The 22,934-nt window shown below is 36.6% G+C and overlaps 1 protein-coding gene across 3 annotated transcripts in view; it reads left to right on the top strand.

The window, feature by feature from the left end:
• Nucleotides 1-22,934, top strand: part of LRFN5 (leucine rich repeat and fibronectin type III domain containing 5) — a 984,773-nt gene that overhangs the window by 729,211 nt on the left and 232,628 nt on the right. For all 3 annotated transcript variants that reach the window (XR_014070505.1, XM_081547234.1, XM_081547233.1), the window contains 2 exons: nucleotides 15,011-15,099; nucleotides 16,042-16,136. The gene's annotated coding sequence lies outside the window, so the exon portion shown is untranslated. The remainder of the gene's footprint in view (nucleotides 1-15,010; nucleotides 15,100-16,041; nucleotides 16,137-22,934) is intronic.

Here is a 22,934-nt window from a genome sequence, read left to right as displayed (position 1 = left end):
CTATTTCTTTGGGGTAATTTTGGTGGTTTCATCCTGCCATACCCTCATTTTCAGGAGCTTCTGACTAGTGGTTATTCAACATCATTTTCATTGACTTCAATGAAATTGAAATTCTAGTCTTTATAAATGAAATAAAATAAATTTATTTTATACGTTTGTAATGAAAAAGTGATGATAAAGAAGTTGACAGTATGGTCAAAGACATATCTATCTATATATTGATCCATTTGACCATTTATCCTAGTCTTAAGTGGAGAGAGAGATTTGAATGGAGTTAATCAAGTAAGTGAATATTTATTAGTGAATATTGCCTTGTAGGGGCTTCCCTGGTGGTTCAGACAGTAAAGAATCCGCTTGCAATGCAAGAGACCTGGGTTCAATCTCTGGGTTGGGTAGATCCCTTGGAGAAGGGAATGGCTACCCACTCCAGAATTCTGTCCTGGAGAATTCCACTGACAGAGGAGTCTGGCGGGCTACAACCCATGGGGTCGCAAAGAGTCAGATACGACTGAGCGACTTTCACTCGCTCACTCATTGCCTTGTAATGATACTTTTTGCTGCTTTAAACAGCCTTGTAATTTCAGTCTACTTAAGTAAAGAATGCTAGATTAAAAGCCCCTATGTATGTCACTTGAAATTATATTCATTTTTCTTCCTCTTGAGAGAGAAACAATTAAATATACTTAAAGTTTCCATTTGTGAAATTGATGACTGTGAGTATTGCATAATAGGAATTAATTTTACTCATTATAGATAAGAAAATTAGTATTTTGTCCATATTTAACATTCTAGGTTTTAGTGACATTTAACTGATTACTTATTTCAAAGTTGCTGAGTTAGTTTGTTGCAGAAATGGTCTGTGCATTCTGCAGGGACTATTCTTTTAAGGGGGGTGAAGCTTAATCTTGTCTCCCAACTCTGGATTCCTGAATCTTGACTATTAATTTGAAGTTCCTTTTTAGCCCTCATTTCTTCTTAACAATATCTCACTTTTTCTCACTAAGGCATCCATGAAGCCATTTATTACAGTCGATAAATGGAAGCAATTCTCTCTTTCTGTTGTCAAGTTCTACCTCTTTAACTCATTGATCGATTCATTCATAAATACATATTGATAACATTCTACATGTACTGGAAATAGTGGTGGGATCTAAAAAGTTAGCAGTAAACTAGAGAAATAGGATTGTTGCCCTTTTGACTTTACAGGGTAGTAGGGAGAAAGATACTCAGGACTTCATGGATTCATTTTGTCTGATACTGATATTAGCATGAAAGAAATAGAGTAGCTTTGCGTGTGTGAGGGCTGTTACGACACAGGAAGACCATTGTACAGTGGAAACATGTAAGTTGGGATCCCATCAGGCTCACCTTCTTCTGGGTCTTGGCCCATTCTCCCTATGTATGAAGGATGGAACATGTTGGACTTGCCTGGCCTGCAATTCTGACACTTTTAAATGCTCATTTAGTCTGTAAACTAGTAAGATTCAAATGTTAGGCTGGATTAATTACCATCTGGTTTTTTAAAAAAATATTTACATATAGACACACTGACATACACACACGGGCTTCCCTGATAGCTCAGTGGGTAAAGATTCTTCCTGCAATACAGGAAACATGGGTTTGATCTCTGAAAGATGTAGTGGAGGGGGGGAGATCCCCTGGAGGAAAATGGCAACCCACTGTAGTATTCTTGCCTGAATAATCCCATGGACAGAGAAGCCTGGTGGGCCACAGTCCAAATGGTCACAAAGAATTGGACGTGACTGAGTGACTAAGCATGCAAAGCTTATACAAATATACATATTTATATATATATATATATATTATATGTAGACGATGTCATCTGTCTTTGTATTTGCAAAAAAGTACTTTGTGCAGTTATTCATGAGGTCTGAGGGTTTTCCTCCTTTTCTTTCTTTTTTAGATAATATAGACTGCTCTGGCTCAAGTGCTGGCTTGAAAATTTATTTGAAGAGTATTTCCCATTAATCAAAAACTTATTGCTCTATGGTTGTTTCTTGTATTATACCCTCAGATAATTTATTCAACAACAACAGGAGCCTGGAGTTTTATTGTTCAGTCAACTTTGTGCTCACTTATTTGTGGGCTATGCTTGCGTGCTGCTTTATAGCCTTGAAAGACTTCCCTATTATTGGTGAAGTAATTCCATTGTTTTACTTCAGCTCACTTCACATCTACATATTCAGTGTTTTTTGCACATTATTTAGGTTAAACAAATACCATTTTATTTCTCTGAATGGACTTTCTTAATTCTAGTCTGTATAGCTGGTATAAAATCTTGTCTAAGCATTACTAAACTATTTATAGCATTCTCTGCACATACTAGGGGCTTCCCTTGTGGCTCAGCTGGTAAGGAATCTGCCTGCAATGCTGGAGACCTGGGTTTGATCCCAGGGTTGGGAAGATCCCCTGGAGAAGGGAAAGGCTACCCGCTCCAGTATCCTGGCCTGGAGAATTCCATGGACGGTATAGTCCATGGGGTCGCAAATGCTGGATAGGGCTGAACAACTTTCACTGCACATACTAAGCTCTTTCATGTTTCTGTGTCTTTGATTTTGCCCTTCCTTCTCCCCAAAATACTGTTTTCTCACATCCTCGAATTGTTTATTCAACAAATCCAAAATCTCTTTGGGGGAAAGGATTCTCTGATGCCTCAAAGTTGAGGATCTCGTTACTCACTCTTGTTCCAATGCTGCCCTCATATCACATGTCTTAGAGAGGTGTCAGGAGGGTTTCCATATTTCTGTGCGATGTAACTTCATATTCTGCAGATCCAGTCCTAGGACTTTTGAGCAGAGGTTTTTCTGAGAATTTTACTTTTCTGTATAGTGGCTATTCTTCATCAGAGCATTTTTTTTTTTTAACCATAGCACGTTGTAGTTAAATCATTTACTTATCCTTCTCTTCACATATACTAGACAGACTTTAATGCCTTTGATATATTTAACATATTTTTACTTTTTGTAATACAAATATCTAGGAAGTGTTTGAAATTACTGAATTTATTAAATTATTAAAATTATTTAGCATAACTTACTCATTTATGTGTAAAGGCAGTGGTGACAAAAAAGAATGCAATGGTTTTCTCAGAGGTTTTTCCTGAGCTTGTTGATATTAAACTAAAGATTTACTGTAGAGTAATATTTGAAGACCTTTTCTCAATAGAGAAATACTGGAGAGAACTAGAAATGACCTATACACACATCTTGAATAAAATTAAAAATTTTTCTGAGTTAAATCAGTTTAAAGCAATGGCTTCGTTTGAATATATAATTGTCATTCCTAATTGGCTCTTAGATCATATAAATTCAATAACTATTGTAAATATTTACCATTTCAAAATTATAATTTGAATTATTGATCCTTTCTAGGAATTTCTGAAGGCTACTTTTGAGAAACACATGGATTTAAGAATGGATTGCTTTCTTGGATTATATTCTTCGTATTTGCTTAATGAGTCCATATTATATTCTTAGAAACTAGAAATTGTAATTTCATGGTGTATGCTACATAGTATAGTTATCGTTTATTTGCTACTAATTCATATATACAGTAACAAAACAGTGATAAGCATCTTATTTGAGAGCATTTGCATCATATACTTTTGAGAGGACATAAGTGGAAAAAGATAATTTTCTTTGACAGCAGGGTATCTTATTCATATAAGATATACCCCTAGTTCAATCATTGTACATGAATGTCTCAGATTTTCTTTTGTTGTTTAAAAATGTATTTATATTAATCATATAAACTGCATTTTCTTGATATTTTTCCTTTGATGTTTGATACTACTAATATATCTGCATATATATATATATATATGTTGAATTAATACTCTTAATTCATTGGCATTAACTGGAAGACAAATTAGAATCTGGAAGTCTTTTTTGACTTATCAAATGTTGGAGTGAGTTAGGTTGGAATGGCTCATATAAAGCTCTGAAGTCTGTACTTACTGACTTTCCTCTTTTAATCCATACTATACCCCTACAAGCTAAATCTTCTTAATGAGCTTCCATCATGCAATTCCCCTACTCAAAAACATCTAGAAGTCCCCCATAGCTTATTAAATTCAAATTTGTTCTCTGACATTCATGGCCCTCCAAATCCTAATGAGATCCAACCTCTAGTCTCAACTATGACTCTTCCTTCATGCATGCTTCATTCAACAATAAAACTGAATTATTTGGCTTGTGCAGACTCTATTACTTTTTCCCCCTACTCTGTACTTCCTTCTGCTTATCTTTCCTGGAACACTTGGTCTTGTACACTTCTGACTGTTCAAGTTCAACTTATACTTCAGAATCCATTTCAGAACTCTGTAACTACAAGAAACTCTTCTGATTTATTTGTTCAACAAATATTAATCTGCCAGGCATCCATCAAGGGTACAATGAATAAAAAATATGAAATCCCTGTGATCACAAACTTATTTATTAGGCAAAAGTGTTTGCCAATAAGTAAATAAACAAAAATAGAAAATACTAGATGATGATAAGTACTGTGAAGGAAAAAACTGAAAATGCCTTGTAAGTGTGGAATAGGAAAGGAAGGCTGATATTTTACAAAGGGTGATCAGGAATATGTCCTTCCAGATGAGGGCACATTTTCAGAGAGACAAGAATGAGGCAGAGTGGGGAGGGGGGGGGAATAAATCATGAAGCTATCCAATAAAAGATAGTAGAGGAGAGTGAGTTCAAGAACTCTGGAGGCAGCCGCACGCTCCATGTGTTTACAAAATAGTCAAGAGGAGCTTGTCGCTAAAGAGGAGTGAGTGAGCTGGAGAGTCTCTAAAACAGTGAGAGCGAAGTAAATCCAGAGACAGCCTAAGGACTTGGACTTCCACATAAAAAGCCAGGGAGGGTTTTGAGCATACGTGACTGAAATGACTAATATAAAGGATCACTCTGGTTGCTGCCTTTGAATAGACTGACAGGACCCAGAGGGAAAGCTCGGGAGTACAAAAGTCTATATCCATCAAGATTTGATGGAAGACTGAACCATGGGATTGGTGTAGGAAGTGACTAGTTTAATATGGATTAATTTTGAAGCTGAATCCAGCCTCTGTAACCCAAAACCAAATTAAACCTTGGAGACAGAGTTTTGGGTGAAGTAGAAGAGAATAGCTTTACTGCTTTGGTAGGCAAAGGGGACCACAGCGGGCTAATGCCCACAAAACTGTATGTCCACCCACCCCCCAGCCCCAGATGGTAGTGAGAAGTTTTATATTAATAATTCAAAGAGGGTGCGATTAGCTCATGGACATCCTTCTGATTGGTTTATGGTGATGTAGGTTGAAGTCTACAGTATCAACCTTCTGGTTCCGAAGGGTCTGGGGTCTACTTGCTTGTGGACAGTATACCATCATGAACAGTTAACTTCTTCCGTCTGGTGGGGGTTTCAGTATCTGCAAAACAGCTCAAAGGTATTGCTGTATGTATTCTTGAGGGGGAACCAAGACCTTGCCCCAGGGTTGCACTATTGTTTCTATTGCCTATTTGTTTCTCCCTGGTCTTGCATCTCCTCCCTTCTCTAATTACCAGCTGCTTGAATCTGCCCATTGGAACTCAAGGAAGATCCTGGAGGCTGAATGAAGCCTATTTCCTGTAATGGAAGAAATGAGACACAGAAAGGCTTTTGTGCCCAGGAGCCCTGTAGGGCCCTGCTCCGTATCAGTTTTGTGAAATAAATAAGTATGTTTAAAAGGATAAGAAATCACAAAGAAAAAAATTTGAAGAAGATTGAAAACATCTTTCTTGATCTTCAAAGCTATCATTACTTTTTTTTATATCTTGTGTCACATACTTTATTAAGCCCTTTACTTCCATTATCCATATTTAAACTTCTTAACAGCCCTAGGAAATGTAGGTATTATTATTGTTATATTTTTACACATGAGGTACTTAGAAGCAGAGAGTTGGATTATAAGAAAATATTATGTCTATCGGAGAAGACAATGGCAACCCTCTCCAGTACTTTTGCCTGGAGAATCCCATGGATGGAGGACCTGGCGGGCTGCAGTCCATGGGGTCGTGAAGAGTTGGGCACGACTGAGCGACTTCACTTTCACTTTTCATTTTCATGCATTGAAGGAGGAAATGGCCACCCACTCCAGTGTTCTTGCCTGGAGGAACCCAGGGACAGCGGTGCCTGGTAGGCTGCCGTCTATGGGGTCACACAGAGTCAGACACGACTGATGCGACTTAGCAGCAGCAGCAGCATTGTGTCTATCTCCCTGTGTATTTAGAGAAGAAACAGTACAACAGGGAATAAATATATCATAATGTTAATAGTGTTATTGTTCTGCCGCTCAGTCATGTTCAGCTCTTGGAGACCCCAAGGACTGCGGCACAGCAGGCTCCACTGTCCTTCACTATCTCCCAGAGTTTGTGAAAGTGTTAGTGTCTCAGTTGTATCCGACTCTTTGCAACCTCATAGGCTGCAGCACGCCAGGCTCCCCTATTCATGGGACTTCCAAGGGAAGAATACTGGAGTGGGTGGCCATTTCCTTCTCCAGGAGATCTTCTTGACCAAGGGATCTTCTGGACCCAAGTCTCCTGCATTGCATGCAGGTTCTTTACCATCTGAGCCACCAGGGAAGTTTGCTGAAATTCCTGTCCATTAAGTTGATGATGCCATCCAACTATCTCATCCTCTGTCGTCCCCTTCTCCTCACCCTCAAGTCTTTCCCAGCATCAGGGTCTTTTCTAGTGAGTCAACTCTGCATCAAGTGGCCAAAGTATTGGTGCTTCAGTTTCAGCATCAGTCCTTCCAATGAATATTCAGGATTGATTTCCTTTCTAATTGACTTGTTTAATCTCTTTGCTGTCCAAGGGACTCTCTCCCTTGGACAGCTGTCCAAGTGTCTTCTCCAGTTTGTATAATATTTATCTGCATCTCTTTTAAGAAAAGATGTTGATTTTGTTTAATTATTTTAAAATTCCTATACTTAGGTGACTAAGATATTGCTTTCATAACCTGATAGACATTAAATGTGAAAATCATGCATTTAAACTCAGTTTACCGAACTTTTCTCATTTGATATTTGACAGAATATGGTATTTCTACTCGTATTTGGTTTCAAATTCTGTCCCTTGGGCAATTAAAGCAGCCTCTCTGAACTATAGTGTCTTATCTATTCAGTTCAGTTTAGTCACTCAGTGATGTCCGACTCTGTACAACCCCATGGACTGTAGCACACCAGGCTTCCCTGTCCATCACCAACTCCCCGGGCTTACTCAAACTCATGCCCATTGAGTCAGTGATGCTATGCAACCATCTCATCCTCTGTTGTCCCCTTCTCCTCCCAACTTCAGTCTTTCCCAGCATCAGGGTCTTTTCTAGTGTGTCAGTTCTTCGCATCAGGTGGTCAGAGTATTGGAGTTTCAGCTTCAACATCAGTCCTTCCAATGAATATTCAGAACTGATTTCCTTTAGGATGCACTGGTTGGATCTCCTTGCAATCTAAGGGACTTGCAAGAGCCTTCTCCAACATGACAGTTCAAAAGCATCAATTCTTCAGCGCTCAGCTTTCTGTATAGTCCAACTCTCACATTCATACATGACTACTGGAAAAACCATAGGTTTGCCTAGACGGACCTTTGTTGGCAAAGTAATGTCTCTGCTTTTTAATATGCTGTCTAGGTTGGTCATAGCTTTTCTTCCAAGGAACAAGCGTCTTTTAATTTCATGGCTGCAGTCACCATCTGCAGTGATTTGGGAGCCCCCCAAAATAAAGTCTGTCACTGTTTCCATTGTTTCCCCATCTATTTCCCATGAAGTGATGGGACCAGATGCCATGATCTTAGTTTTCTGAATGTTGAGCTGTAAGCCAACTTTTTCACTCTCCTCTTTCCCTTTCATCAAGAGGCTCTTTAGTTCTTCTTCACTTTCTCCCATAAAAGTGGTATCACCTGCATATCTGAGGTTATTGATATTTCTCCTGGCAATCTTGATTCCAGCTTGTGCTTCATCCAGCCCGACATTTTGCATAATGTACTCTGCATATAAGTTGAATAAGCAGGATAACAATATACAGGCTTGATGTACTCCTTTCCTGATTTGGAACCAGTCTGTTGTACCATGTCCAGTTCTAACTGTTGCTTCTTGACCTGCGTACAGATTTCTCAGGAGGCAGGTGAGGTGGTCTGGTATTCCTATCTCTTGAAGAATTTTCCACAGTTTATTGTGATCCACACAGTCAAAGGCTTTGGCATAATCAATAAAGCAGAAGTAGATGTTTTTCTGAAACTCTCTTGCTATATCTATATCTATTAACTGAAGCTAATAATCCCAAGGTTTCAGGCTTTTTTTCAGGACACTTTTAGGCACAATGTCTGCAGCATAATAAAGCACAATAAATGACCTTTATTATTATGTTCATATTGTGTATGTTTTTGGGTTAAATTAGGTAAATAAGACAAAGGATGTATTATTGTAATATATGTAAAATAGTGTAACTGAAGTCTATATAATAAATTACTGTGGAAATTAATCCTAGCTAATAACTTTGCTTAATTTTTTCAATTTCATTTGTACTCAATATCATGACTTGATTATAGACTATTGTGCTACTTTGGAGATGGTGTTTATTTTCTTAATTTTTTCATATTTAATGTGTATTGATTTCTTTTTACTTTAAAATACTGTATATACTTTTAAATTGGTTTGATTACACTTAAATAATCAGTGAAGGATCATTTTTAGATTCTGGTTTAGTGTGGGCCAGGGTGATTTAGTGAAAAATTCCACTGACGTCAGTTGCAAACAGACTTGACGTCAGTGTGGGTTCATTCTGCATTCATGTTTTAGGATTAGGTCCAGTTCCATAAAAATCATTGTAACTGTGATATTTGTGTGGTACTGTCTTGAGTGTAAGTTAAGATATTCCTTTATTCACTTATATTTTTAAAAACAGCAGATGAAAATGTTTTCTGCAGTTATGTAAATGTTGCCTTTTATAGTTAAAATTGTTTTTAAAATTCATAAAATGAGAACTATTGAAATGACATAAAATAATGACCCTTAAAATAATGACTTAAGCCTCATTTCCTAATACACTTGTGTGTGTGTATATATATATATGTGTGTGTGTGTATGTGGGTTGTTGTTGAGCTTAGTCCACTCAGTTGTGTCCAACTCTTTGTGATGCTGAGAACTGTAGCCCACTAAGCTTCTCTCTCAATGGTATTTTACCAGCAAGAATACTGGAGTGGGTTGCCAATTCTTTTTCCAGGGGATCTTCCCAACTCAGGGATCAAACCAGCATCTCCTGTGTATCCTGCATTGCAGGTGGATTCTTTATTGCTGAGCCATCAGTGAAGCCTATATATATAAATCAGTCATCAGTGAAGTCCATATATATATATATATATATATATATGTATATGTGTATATATGTGTGTGTGTGTATAGTGAATTTTTTTTTCCTGTCTTATACCTGGAAATCCAAATGAACAGCTGTTATTGAATAGATGCCAATTAGTGTGTCTGAATTACATCTTTTCCTTGGGAGAAGAATGTGAAAAAATAGAAAATGATGTAATCTTCTCCAGTGTACTTCAGAATTATCAGTCTACTTAACTATCATTGTATAATTTACATTATATTTGTTTGGCTTGCCTCTAAGTTCAGTTATCCCCATTGGCTTTCACTCTTCTTTAATGTCACTGGATTTTTTTTATTCTAGTTATTATAAAATAAACTCAGGATAACATTGTAATGATTCTTAATAAAAATAAACAAAACTAGGTCCATTGTGTGAAGGGCACTGACTATAATGAGCTCCATTATACTCACTCAGTTATAGATCTGTATGAATCACTAGTGCTTCTCACTTTTCTGAAAGTAGATCTTTTAGCATCTCCTCCTAGATTAGAAATCATACTCTTCTTTTTAATAGTACCAAAAAAGTGTCATTGAGTTGAAGCGTTCTTCCAGTGATGGACCCACACAGAAATATCCCTCTGTTTGATGCAGTTTCTCCCTGTGGAGTCTCTTGGGATTGAAGAAACCATAGAAGCCATTAGCTTAATACAAAGAAAGTGCTGTTTGGTCAGGTATGAGATTGTCTGTACGTCGAGAGTGGAAACACTAGAATCATGTAAGTGAGAGCTAAAGGATAATTTTGTGATTCTCTATGAAACAGCCTGGCAGGCTGCAGCCTATGGGGTTGCAGAGGACACGACCGAGTGACTGAACTGAACTGATGAAGCACTAGTTGTATAGATATAATTCCTGAGGCATTGGAATATGAAACTTTCTTCTAGGCTTTGAGTAACTAGAATGTATTTTATAGACAGACTCTAAGAACTATATGTCTGGGATTGGGGTACATTGTCATTTTTATCATTTTTAGTTTCGATTTTTTTGATATATTGAGAAATGTTTGGAAGTGAGGATTTTTTACTTCACCTTTTCTACTTATACTGGATGAAGACTCCATTGAGTTACTGTTAAATGTGGTATGTGCTGTGCTGTGCTTAGTTATTCAGTCATGTCTGGCTCTTTGTGACCCCATGGACTGTAGCCCACTAGGCTTCTCTGTCCATGAGTATTCTCCAGGCAAGGATACTAGAGTGCATTGCCATGCCCTCCTCCAGGGGATCTTCCCAAAGCCAGGGACTGAACCCAGGTCTCCTTTATTGCAGGCAGATTCTTTATCACCTGAACAACCAGGGAAGCCCTAAATGTGGTGTATAATCTGACAGATGTATTACTGTACTCCCTTTGAGAAACCATTCACAAAAGTTTCAAGTTGCTCCAAAATTGCAAGTATGGAAGGGCAGAGTGTTAATATTTCTATGACCTTAGGACTCAAACAAGTGTTATTTTTCTTTTGCAGTGAAATTAGAACCCATTGATTTCCAATAAATTATATTTGAAAGGTCAAAAACCATATTGAATTCTTAACATTGACTCAGATACATCTTTCAAAACCAAGCACAATTAGAATGTACAATATTTCTTTAGTGTCTTAATTTTAATAAATTATATTAAAGACAGTTTAAATTGGATCAAGGTGATCTGATTCCTTTTAAGCTGTGGGGTACATTGTCATTTTTATCATTTTTAATTTTGATTCTCTAAATTAAAGGACAAATATAAAACTTGAATATGTGCAGGGCTGTTTATCAGTTAATATATATATTATATATGTGTATAATATAATAATAATTATATATATATATATAATTTATGTGAAACTTTACAAGCCAAAAAACTGAAATACTCATATGTCAAGTTTTGAGTTCAATTTTAAAAATTAATACATGCAACAGAAATTTAAGTTAAAATGTCTGATACTTCAAGTACATTTAATGATTTAGGACCTCTGTGAATGGGGTCAAATTGCCAAGCCAGTTTAGCACCTTGAGTCTGCACTGTAGGTCTCCACTGTGAGTACCCAAAAAGGTTTCTTTCTCAAACATACATTTTCCTTAGGGAATCTTTCCAGATTTTGGTTCAAATCCAAATTCTGTTCTCTCTTACTCCCCTAGATTGAAGATTAAAACCTTCTTTTATTTTCAGACCAGTTTTTGCCTGTGGTATCTATACCAGACCCTCTTTGCTGTGGCTCTTTGTGACTAGACTGGCTCTACCCACAGGGCGGCTCTAACACCCTAAATAGATTCTGCCATAAAGTGAGGATAGTTTACCCACATAGGTAATAAGACCCTGATATCTTTACTCAGCTCACAGAAACGAGATAACCTGAGGACTTTGGACATTTCGAATTTCTGGCCTTAAATAGTGAGGACTTCATAAATGCTATTCTGTGTTCAAGTTACACTAGATACAAGTTGTTCCTCCTAATTAAAATGGTAGAGAGTTAGTAGTCAAGTTTGCCCTGACCATGACCTGTCAAATGTTCATTAGAATGCAGTGGGGGTATCTGTATTTCCTTAGTCATGAACTCTACACTGTCAGGGGGCTCCTATTGCCAAAAATTACTGTAAGGCAGCTGTCCACATTTTTGCTTAAATATATCTTTGATGGATTGAATGATGAAAGCCATTTAGTGAAGAAAAAATAAACTTTGAACAACATATTGATAGCCTATGGAACAATGTTGGATTAGTGATCTCTGAAGAAGATTTAGCTTCAGGACCAGGGACCAGGCTTGATCACTAAAGAGCTTTTGTGTAGCAGAGTTTTATTAAAGTAAGAAAAGGAACAGAGAAAGCATCTGACACAGACAACAGAAGGGGGACAGAGGATGCCCCCAGCTAGTCTTATCAAGGCCATATATACTTTTTTCAGACACACTCCCACAACATACATCTTAAATTAACAAGATTTGAAGGAACAATAGAAAGATCTTACCAGACACACTCCCATAATATACTTTATACACTGTAGATGGTGATTGCAGCCATGAAATTAAAAGACACTTACTCCTTGAAAGGAAAGCTATGACCAACCTAGACAGCATATTAAAAAGCAGAGACACTACTTTGTCAACAAAGGTCCGTCTAGTCTATGGTTTTTCCAGTAGTCATGTATGGATGTGAGATTTGAACCATAAAGAAAGCTGAGCGCTGAAGAATTGATGCTTTTGAACTGTGGTGTTGGAGAAGGCTCTTGAGAGTCCCTTGGACTGCAAGAAGATCCAACCAGTCCATCCTAAAGGAGATCAGTCCTGGTTGTTCATTGGGAGGACTGATGTTGATGCTGAAACTCCAATACTTTGGCCACCTGATGCAAAGAGCTGACTCATTTGAAAAGACCCTGATGCTGGGAAAGATTGAGGGCAGGAGGAGAAGGGGCTGACAGGATGAGATGGTTGGATGGCATCACTGACTCAATGGACATAAGTTTGGGTAGACTCCAGCAGTTGGTGATGGACAGGGAGGCCTTGCATGCTGTGGTTCATGGGGTTGCAAAGAGTCGGGCATGCTTTAGCAACTGAACTGAAATGAACTGAACCAGACCCACTCCCATAATATACCTTTTAAGATGACAAGATTAGTCAGAAGGTTCTTGTTAAGGAGAAACATGTCCTCGAGCAAGATACATTGTTATATTGACTAAGACAAAGCAATGTAGAAAAGAACATTTGTCCTTTTCTCCTTGAGACCCCAGGACCCCTTTCTCCTCCTCAGGAACCCTGGACTTCTTATCAACCTCCCTAGGAATTGACTCTCTCAATATCATGTAATATTCTAACTGCTCTTTATTACTCAGTGTAAAAAGGACATTAAAAAATATCTGACTTACCAACTTCTGGTTTGCAGTTCTTCTCGTGTCATATATCAATTCTCCTACTAAAATTTAATATTTTATGAGAGAGACATCCTGGTTCTTAAAAGGTATAATTCTAACAAATCTCAATTTTTGAAAGTCAGTTTTAAAATTAATATAACTTTTGTTGTTCAGTCGCTCTGTTGTGTCCGACTCTTTGTGATCCCACAGACTGTAGCATGCCAGGCCTCCTTCTCCTTTGCCATCTCCCAGAGCTTGCCCAGACTCATGTCCATCAAGTCAGTGATGCCATCCAACCATCTGATGCTCTGTCATCCCCTTCTCTTCCTGCCTACAATCTTTCCCAGCATGAGGGTCTTTTCCAATGAGTCAGTTCTTTGCATCAGGTGTCCAAAATACTGGAGCTTCAGTTTCAGCATCAGTTCTTCCAATGAATATCCAAGGTTGATTTCCTTTAGGATTGACTAGTTTGATCTCCTTTCTGTCCAAGGGACTCTCAAGAGTCTTCTCCAGCACCACAGTTCAAAAGCATCAATTCTTCAGTGCTCAGCCTTCTTTTGGGCTTCCCTGGTGGCTCAGCTGGTAAAGAATCCACCTGCAATGTGGAAGACCTGGATTGGGAAGATTCCCTGGAGAAGGGAATGGCTGGCTACCCACTGCAGCATTCTGGCCAGGAGAATTCCATGGACTGTATAGTCCATGCGGTTGCAAAGAGTCGGACATGACTGAATAGCTTTCACTTTCTTTCAGCCTTCTTTATGGTCCACCTCTCACATCCATCCATGACCATTGGAAAAATCATAGCATTTACTAGATGGACCTTTGTCGGCAAAGTGCTGTCTCTGTTTTTGCTTTTTAATGTACTGTCTAGGTTTGTCATAGCTTTCCTTTCAAGGAGCAAACATCTTTGAATTTCATGGCTGCAGTCACCATCCATAGTGATTTTGAAACCCAAGAAAATAAAATCTCTCAGTTTCCACTCTTTCTCATGAAGTGATGTGACCAGATGCCGTGATCTTCATTTTTTGAATGTTGAGTTTTAAGCCAGCTTTTTCACTCTCCTCTTTTACTTTCAGCAAGAGGCTCTTTAGTTCCTCTTCACTTTCTGCTATTAGGGTGGTATCATCTGCATATCTGAGGTTATTGATATTTCTCCTAGCAATCTTGTGCATCATCCAGCTCAGCATTTCGCATGATGTACTCTGCATATAAATTAAATAAGCAGAGTGACAATATACATCCTTGACGTACTTCTTTCCCAATTTGGTAATGTCTAATACTGGCTACTATTAATATATCAAGAAATTACTACCGCATAACTGATTTTATAGTAAAAACTGCCACACTTAACAGTATGTAGCACATTCTTTAATTGGGTGCCATATCTTGTGGATCACAGGTGAAAAGTAACCCTAGGTAATGAAAATGTCAGAGTTGAAACCGTGTTTTATTATCACTCTGAAGACCCCAAGACTCCAAGTAAGCTTTCTAAATATAGTCTTACAGGCTGGGGTAGATTGGAGTGCCAGTTTTCATTTGCCTTAGGCTGTTAATATAAAGACATGCTTTTTTTAAATGCCAAACCAAGTGAGGATAAGTTATTGTTAGAAACTCATAATACTTTCAAAATTTTAAGACCTCAAAGGATTATACTTTTATGCAGTTCTACACTAAAAGAAAACCTCTGCTTTTAGATAAGCAAAGCGAATGTATGTTTTCCACTGTCTAATTGTTTCCATCATGACCTTTATTATATCACACTTTACTTGCGTTTATGTCTTTGAAGGGGTAACACACAGGAAAGATTAAGACACTGTGGAGATGGAGTCATGTGGAGCATTCATGAAAAATTAAATGCCCTCAGCATACACAAAAGTAGGTCATTTAATTTTTTTAATAAATTTATATATCAAAGCCACTGATTAACTTGTATTTGGGTATAATAATTAAATAAGTCTGAACTTTCTGTATTGTCAAAGCACCTACCATTGGTAACAGACAAATAATATCAAGTTAAAGATTATTTGAGAAGTTTCTTCCTCAAATTTCATTCTCCTTTGTCTCGTATTTCATGATTTCACACATCTGTCTTACATACTTCTAAGATTCTCTATCTAAATGACCTATTTTTATCTTCAGTTGCTTGTATCAGTAAAAGAAGAAGAATCTCAGGTCTAAATAGAATATACAGGGCAATACCTTAGGAACCATCTCTGAATCCCCTGGTGTTAGCATTTCAAGGATGAGTATTTGAAGAAATAACACAAAGAACCTTATACTTTTCAAAGATAGAGGGTGGCTGAATAGGCAAAGAGGAGAAGGCAATGGCACCCCACTCCAGTACTCTTGCCTGGAAAATCCCATGGACGCAGGAGCCTAGTAGGCTACAGCCCATGGGGTCGCTAAGAGTCGGATCCGACTGAGCAACTTCACTTTCACTTTTCCTTTTCATGCACTGGAGAAGGAAATGGCAACCCACTCCAGTATTCTTGCCTGGAGAATCCCAGGGATGGCGGAGCCTGGTGGGCTGCCGTCTATGGGGTCGCACAGAGTCGGACACGACTGAAGCGACTTAGCAGCAGAATAGGCAAAGAATAAAAAAATATTCACTGTCTCTTAAGTGCAAATTACATGAACTATCAGCTGATATTCCCCTCCTAATGTAAAACCACAGCATAGTAACTTGAGACAGATATGATCATTCCTGGAGACAGGGTGCTCTCTTTGGGGGACACTTAAAACATTATTCTGAAGGTCTGTAGAGGACATTGGATGGGTCATATGAAATATTAACCATACATTCAAATGTTATTTTAGAGTACTCTGGAGAAAAGGAATGCATTTGATTGCGGATTTCAAAAGACTGTGTGAAAGAAGTAAATTGATATTTCACTTTCATCATCATTAAGAAGGTATGACTGGTATTATTTTTGATTACTCGATTGATTGAGCATGGTAATATTTTGGTTCGTTTCCATTACAAATTTTAACCATTTTATGATAATTATTTTTCAATGGTCCCCAAATTATACTATGTTAATACAATTTACTATATTCTCATTTCATATAAACATTAATATTTTCAACATGACGTGGCTTTTAAAGCATTTTTACATGGATATTTTTAGTTTGCTTGGAAGGATAACATAAAATTCAACCCAAAATTGCTGCTCAAATTCCACAGATACACTGCCTAAGAAATGATTATTAGATCTGTATTGCCTCAAATCAGATAGTTACCTGGTTGTTTGTGGTTGGATAATGGCTTCAGGATTTAGATTTAAAAGATTTTGAAAGGCGAAGGATAATTGTACTGCCCTGAAACATCAGATGTTGAAGATTTGAAACATTACTGTAGTCACATAAATCAACCAATTTCCCTTTGTTTTCATTGTGCAACATATTTTCCCTTGCTGAAAATGAGTGCATCAGCATAAAAGCCTCTTGAGCAAGAAAAATGTATATTGATCACTGTAAGTGTATTTCTGTAATACCTTGGAGTTACTGAAATTGACCCTAAAGCATGTTTTATTACCAACAATAGATTCCTTTCATGTGTTGATTTTTATTGATTTATAGCTTAATAGATGGCAACCCACCCCAGTACTTTTGCCTGGAAAATCTCATAGACAGAGGAGCCTGGTAGGCTACAGTCCACAGGGTTGCAAAGAGTCGGACACAGTTGAGCAACTTCACTTTCACTTTTCACTTTCATGCACTGGAGAAGGAAATGGCAACCCACTACAGTGTTCTTGCCTGGAGCATCCCAGGGACGGGGGAGCCTGGTGGGCTGCAGTCTATGGGGTTGCACAGAGTCGGACACGACTGAAGCGACGTAACAGCAGCAGCAGCAGCAGCAGGGATGCAAAATAATTTTCATTGTGGAAAACACATGTAAAAACCTTATGATTTGAATTTGTTTATAGCCTTAGAAAAATATCGCAAGTGTTATATTCACTATAAAAGCAGATTACACATTATCCTTCTTGTAACTCTTCTGTCCTTCAACAATGTGTTGAAATAAATATGCATATTGAATCATACCTGTTTCCTCAGAGTACACCTGGCTAGTAAGCATGTGAAAAAAATAGATTTTACAATGAAGGGCTTTTTGTGTTATAAACCGAATTCTGGTTTTCCTTGGACTTACTGTATCATCCCTTTGCACTTCACATTTTCCATTTGGAAAATGGTGATAACATTAGTCTTCCTCTAGCTCAATGGATGTTACAGAAATAGATGAGATGCATATGTGAATAGTTGACAGTGCTTGAAAGTTTTTATGCAGATTGAGGTAATGTATATTGGCTAAGGCAAGTGCTTCCTCATTGATATTTAGCTTCTCCCATTCTAAGGTCAAAAGCAGGCTGTCTGGCAATAGATGGAATATAGTGAAGAACTGGCGTAGATTCCAGGACTTAAGCCCCCTCTCCCACATCTGCATTCCTGATGAAATGGTTCAAACAGTGACTGAGAGTGTGTACTGATAGACAGTGGACTTGCAACTTAGAAACCGTCTTTTGTATTTCTTTTTTTTGGAATCTTGAATTCTGAAGTAAGTAAAACAAGGAGGAATATGTCCTATTGTACATGCACGATAAGTAGAAAGTCATTCATATCTTGTATTTATCTTGTTGCACGTGTACAATATATACAGAATTGTCCATACTATGTCTCAGGTGTTTTGAATGCTAAGTAAATATTAGAGAGACATAATTAGCTGGATTAAATTAATTTAAGTGCAAATAACTTGTTATACCCGAATGCTGTTATTTTATACTTCATTGTCACAATTTATACCATATATTTTAGCAAAAGTAATGAAAATGTATTAAGAGCCTTACATAAATAATCACCGTGAAACAGTCACACTAAACACAATGTTAAAAACATACCTTAACCAGTTTATAATTCAGGAACAAAGTCTAGTGCTTAGGAAAATCATATGTATTTTTAACTCCATAGATGTTTTGTTAGTAGGTTAACTTATGATTACACAGGTATGGATTTGTGATTTCTTCATAAAACAAAGCAAGAGAAAAAGGTATCACTGTGAATTTAAAAAACATTCTTGATTTTGTTATATTTTCCAGAACATTTTCAGTAAATAAATTTGCTGAAACAGAGACTAAACGATTGAAACCAGTGGAATATGAATATATAGTAGAGCAGTTAAACCTACATATTTTGATCTATGGAATATCCTGTGAGAATACTGAGGGGAAAATATTTTAGAATCTGTTTCTTTTCAGGAGTATTTTTGAAACTAGAACACCTCCCGGAACCTACTTAGAAATTATGTATGTTAGTTTCTGAATGTTCTAATATGTTTGAAAATCAGCTATCTTTGTATTATCACGTAGATTCCAAGATCCTGCTTCTATCTTTAATAGCTCACCTGTATGCACCAAAGAAAGAATAAATTCAATAAGTTATTTTATGGCCCTCTGTAAACTATCTTCCCTGGGCACAGTTTCTGCCTCTGCACTGAGACATACACTCACACACACACACACTCACACATGCACACTCTTCCTGCTGAAGCTTATTTACTATTACTCCTGTATATTCTTTTACCCTCTACTTTAGCTTCTCTGTTAGTCTCATCTTTCCATACATAGGAGGCCATATTTCTCTCTCTGTATTTGTGCTTAGTTTTTTTCCTGAGCCTGGAACACTTGCCCTCCTAATCTTTACATTCTCCAGTGAATTCTCCACTGAATGCACCAAAACTAATCTCTTCCTCCTCAGAATCACTGTAGCCAGTACACAGTTTAGCAGATTGTCCTATTAAATAGGTTGCTGTTATTTAGTCAATTTTCTAGGTGGTGACATAAAAATAAATTACTAATGTGGAGAATTGAAGTGAGAAGTAATTAGAATACTTTTCCCACTTGAAGTCACTGTTGAAAACAAAAGTGGTGTTTTGTTTTGGATGCTATTCAGTTGGCTGTTTTATTTTTGCAAATCTCTGAGGGCTTTAGAAGGAACAGATGCTCTGAGATCCTAAAAGTCCGATAAAATGATCGTAAACAATTTGATGCTTCAGACATTTCACATACAAGTTTCAGGTTTATAGTGCACTTAAAATCGTCTGTATCTAGAAACATGCATCCAGGCAGATTCCAGGTCTTATCAATTGGTTGTTGAATCTCTTTTAAATAAAATGTCTTTATCCTAATGCATGTAGAAAGGATAAAGACCATTTATTCTGCTTTCACTCACTCTTTAAATCTATCATGTAACCAGAAAAATAGTTTCTTTGAATCTGCTTTTTAATGCTTCTATTAACATAATAATCTTTAAAGTATAGGTTGTTTTCTATAATAGATAATATATATGATGCGTAATCTATAAAATAACTCCTATGTTACTATATACAGTATGCCACCAGTTCATTACATCATAAACGATATGCCACATACTATAGCAGGATGGAGTAGACAGTGTGAGAGTGTGTGTATGTGTATGTGTGTGTATGTGTGTGTGTGTGTGTACTGGCTGACATTAAAGTCAAGGATATCTTTTGAACCATGTGATACAAGGGGGAACAAGAATTGTCCTCAGCAAAATGTGTAAGGATGTTGCCATCTGCATGTGTTTTACATCCTTCCCTTGCTTCCTATAACTTTCAGGCACTCTATTATTTGATAGTTTAATTCCCAGACTTTGAGGACCAGAACAGATGGATGCTGGAATCCTGGCAGAATCTTGGCTGAAGGCATGGGTTTATCTTCCACAAAGAATACAAGATAAGAGAATCTTAAAAATGAAATGGAAAGAAATTTCAGAGATCGTATTTGCCATCCCAAATTAAAGCATTATTTCTTTTTTATGGTATTCTAGAACATCTGCCTAGTTCCTTTAGAACAATGACAGCAAGGTAACTACAGTGTAGTGGTTAAGAGCTTTTGCTATGGCTCAGTCCAGCTGGGTATATCTGTTCTACCTTTGCTAGCTCAGAGAGCTTGGCTTTTTTTATGCTTCAGTTTCTTCAACTGTAAAATGAAGCTAGTAATAATACTTACCTCACAGTGTGGTTGAGGGGATTAAAAAAGACGATGCATGGAAAATGTGGCATCATGCCTGGAAGAAAACTCTCAATGACACTTAGCAGTTGTTTTTATATGATTACATTGTTGGAGAGCTCATTGAAAAGTTTTTTTTTCCATATTTTAAGACCCAAACAACAGTCTTGCTACTTCTACCCATTAGAAGAGTCTATGCCTTGTTGGAGGTGTTCAAAAGGACTATCTCTTTCAAATGAGAACAATTTAGGCATTTAAATACAGCTAACATATTCTCTAATTTTATTCTTTTTGAGGATAAAATCTTAAGTTACTCTAGAAATTCCAGAAATCTGAAAATCATAAATATACTAGAAATGCTAGAGATTTATCAATATACCTGGTCATAAGATAAATAAGTATGATTCAGTGGCCTACTTTTAAAAATCAGCACTACCAGTTGAAAATTAAATGCTTGTGTTATCACAAGTAATAGAAACATAGTATACCCAAGTAACAGAAGCGTGGTAACCCAAGAATAAGCTTAACAAGGCATGTACAGGAACTCATAAAACTGTAAGACTTCATGAGGGAGACTGAAGACACAAATAAATTTCATTATAAGTCCCTTGAATGAGATCTATCAATATTGTAAAGATGTCATTTCTCTCAAAATATTTTATGCATTTATTAGAATCCATTAACTTTGCACTCTCAACACAATGGAATGCTAAGTTTGGAACATGACCAAGTAATTCCCAACTTTATTTGAGAATAAACCTTTCCATTGAAGGACTACATCAGGAAACTTATGGTAAAGAATAATAATAATACAAAACTTACTCTGTCAATTTCTGACATGTAATTAAAATATTGGTGACAAAATTGACAAGGAATTCAATGAGAATAAAAAGTTATTAGAAAAATGAGCCCAAGTAAGTAATAGCAGTTGGCCTTTTAGGCTATAATTTTTATAATATGGAGAAAAAATTGATTATTTAGTAAATAATGTAGAGATAATACCTAAGGTAACATATTTCCTTATCACAACAGATCAAAATAAACTCCAAATGTTTAATATTTAACTATTAAAATACTAGATTATTATTTTCATAGTACTCAAAGGCAAGAATCATTAAGAAAAATACTAAAAGGTTTCATTATGGAAAAATCATTTTTTTCTTTTTGATAAAAAGAAACAAAAACAAGGTTAGCAAATTATATAGTGATAAAAGAAATTTGCAATGCAGATGAGTCAAAGGTTTAATATACCCACAGTATAAATACAAACAAGACAATATAGAAAAAATCAGCAGTGATTAGGTGATCTATAATAGGTGAAACCATCAAAGTCAATGAATGTGATGATATAACCAAGTTCATTAGCAATTAAACATGTGATCTGGTGATGAATTCTTTGTTGGAGAATAAATTGATTAGAGTGTCCTAAGGACAACGTGACAGTATGCATAAAATTCGAAATTAACAAGCCTCTTGGTTCAGAAAATCCAAACTGAGTAATATCCCATATGGAAATAATTTAAATTTTATAAAACTACATGGATTTATAGAGGAGTATTTATAAAACAAAAAAGAAAAGGAAAATCTCTTAAATTATATCAGTCATGGTTAAGTTAAAGTACATTGCCATACACACATATTAGAATATGATGTGGCCTTCAGATACTCAAATCAGCATGTCCACAGTATAAATCCCATTAAGAATAAGAGAGACAATGTGGGGGTAGAGGTGATTTTAGTATGCAGTGGCTAGAGGAATATACACCAAAATCTTACAAAAATGATACTAGCCCTATAAATTATTTTAATTTTTTAAGTTGTACTTTTTATATATAAAACAGGCATATATTAAGTTGCAGTTGAAAAAAGATAAGGTTATATATAAATATTGTTTCATTTATTTAGACATGTAGACAACAAATATGTTCTGCATTTGGCTTATCAAAAGAGCAGATTGTATAGATTGCTTGCTATCACAGCACTCTTGTGAATCCTTAACAACCAGAACCAGCTTGAACTTCCTTAGTGGAACTTTCTAATGAGTGTTCAAGTTATGTCACAATAATTCAGAGTCACTTGGCTGGCTTGAGATGGTAGTTCTCTAATCCTGGAGAATTCTGTGGTAAAGACTAAATCTCAAGAGTAGAACACTCTTGCGCTGTGCTTTTGAGATGTTCTCTGAGAAAATCTATGATGTGAGCTTTTTTTAAAAAAAATACTTTTAAGAATTAGTTAGCTGTAATACAGAAAGATAAATGAAAGAACACGATTAAATTTTGACATTTACACTCACACAAAGAATTTGAAGTGGGGGAAAAAGATGCATTAGCTTGCCACGTCTTCTAGCTGGTAGGCGTAGTACAGGTAATTCATTTCATTTCTCCATAAAGGTATTTATCTGAACCTGGGAAATGGTACTAGAATACACCATCCTTTAGAAAGAATAAAAATAGACATGCAAATACTAAATTGTATGAATCTTAACATTTTTGTTGTAGTTAATTTCAAAAGGTATCATTGTGCCTCTGATGCTACTGAGCAAAGCATGCTGTATTACCTATTGCTATTTTCAGCTGTCAAGTAGCTTATGAGAGCTGACATAACAGAGTACCATAGACTGGCTGGCTTGAATGACAGACGTTTATTTTCTCACAAGTTTGGAGGCTAGAAGTCAGAGGTTGG

This window comes from Giraffa tippelskirchi, chromosome 12 (assembly GCF_054371585.1).
Source record: "Giraffa tippelskirchi isolate mGirTip1 chromosome 12, T2T-mGirTip1v1.2.pri, whole genome shotgun sequence".
Classification (NCBI taxonomy): domain Eukaryota; kingdom Metazoa; phylum Chordata; class Mammalia; order Artiodactyla; family Giraffidae; genus Giraffa; species Giraffa tippelskirchi.
The sequence above is the reverse complement of the archived record's forward strand: the minus strand, read 5'-3'. Positions and strand labels throughout refer to the sequence as shown.